Source organism: Desmodus rotundus, chromosome 13 (assembly GCF_022682495.2).
Source record: "Desmodus rotundus isolate HL8 chromosome 13, HLdesRot8A.1, whole genome shotgun sequence".
Classification (NCBI taxonomy): domain Eukaryota; kingdom Metazoa; phylum Chordata; class Mammalia; order Chiroptera; family Phyllostomidae; genus Desmodus; species Desmodus rotundus.
Window position 1 is genome coordinate 67280412 of NC_071399.1, and position 1494 is coordinate 67281905.

The 1494-nt window shown below is 34.2% G+C and overlaps 1 pseudogene; it reads right to left on the reverse strand.

The window, feature by feature from the left end:
* Nucleotides 1-301: 301 nt before the first annotated feature.
* On the reverse strand, nt 302-447 carry LOC112314113 (small nucleolar RNA SNORA48; annotated as a pseudogene).
* Between the last annotated feature and the right edge of the window lie 1047 nt (nt 448-1494).

The following is a 1494-nucleotide window of genomic DNA, read 5'->3' on the forward strand; positions in this document are numbered from 1 at the left end:
CTGTTTTCCACAGTGGCTGCATTCCCATCAATAGTGTACTAAGATTCCCTTTTCTCCACAGCCTTGTCAACACTTACTGTTTGTTGATTTGTTTATGTTTGTTGATTTGTTTATGGTGGCCATTCTGACTGTGTGAAGTGGTATCTCACTGTGGTTTTAATTTGCATCCTTCTGATGGCTAGTGATGCTGAGCATCCTCTCATATGTCTCTGAGCCTGCTGTATGTCCTTCTTAGATACGTGTCTGTTCAGGTCCTTTGTCTATTTTTAAAATTTTTTTTAACTTTTAAATTTTTTAAAAATTTTATGTCCTCAGGCATGAACCAGCTCTGGCCACCAACACAGGAAACAAGCTAGAATAAACTGAGGACTGTACACCTGCTTTGCCCCTGACTGATATAAGAGCTACATCACCAGTCAGGTGTGTCCTTGCCCATTGCCAGGGGGTTGGGTTGTTGTTGTTGTTGTTTTGTCTACCTGTAGTGGAGCCATATGAATTCCTTATATGTTTTGGAGATCAAACCCTTGTCCGAGGTATCATTGACAAATATATTTTACCATACACTTGGTTCCCTTTTCATTTTGCTGATGTTTTCTTTAGTTGTGCAGAAGGCATTGAATCTATAAATGGCTTTGGGTAGTATGGACATTTTGATGATGTTAATTTTTTGCAATCCATGAACACAGTCTATGCTTCCATTTGTTTGTGTCTCCCTTAATTTCTTTCTTCAGGGTTTTTCAGTTTTCTGAGTATAGATCTTTTACCTCCGTGGTTAGGTTTATTCTTAGGTACTTTATATTTTTCTTGTTACTATGTCAAATGGAATATTTTTCCTAATATCTGTTTCCGATATTTCATTGTTGGTATACAAAAATGCCTCCAATTTCTGAATATAGAACACACAAAAGCCTTGGACCACACTCTTTCTGGAGAATTTTACAAAATAAACCATTTACTCTTAAGTGTCCTTTCTTTAGGGAAGATAGGATTTTGAAATTCACTAGATGTCTGTAAACTTCCTAGCTATTAACAATCTACTTAGTTCACCTATTCTACTTGTCCTGGCTTACTGGCTTGTCTCACATTCATACAACTGATACAATTACATGAATAAATCTCTAAACACTTTTTCTAACCAAATAAGTCAAATGATTACATTTACACAAAATTCTAGAAAATTCAAACTTAATCTATTCATTTCTTTTTTAATTTCAGGCGTTCCCTCTTTTGATTGGCAAAGATCTTTAAGATCTTAAGTACACAAAATATATATGAAAATATATATGAAAATAATAAAAAATATTTGGGTTCAAAGTTTAAAATTCTTTACTGAGTAACACTGCATATCATTGTTCTACAAATGACAAAGTACTCATATGCTTAGCATAAAGAGCACTAATATTTTTATAAGAAATGGAGGAACTTCCTTATAAGAAACTATTTGCAATATTTGAATGGCTAACACAGGAAGTCAACGAATGTACTGTCAGTGAT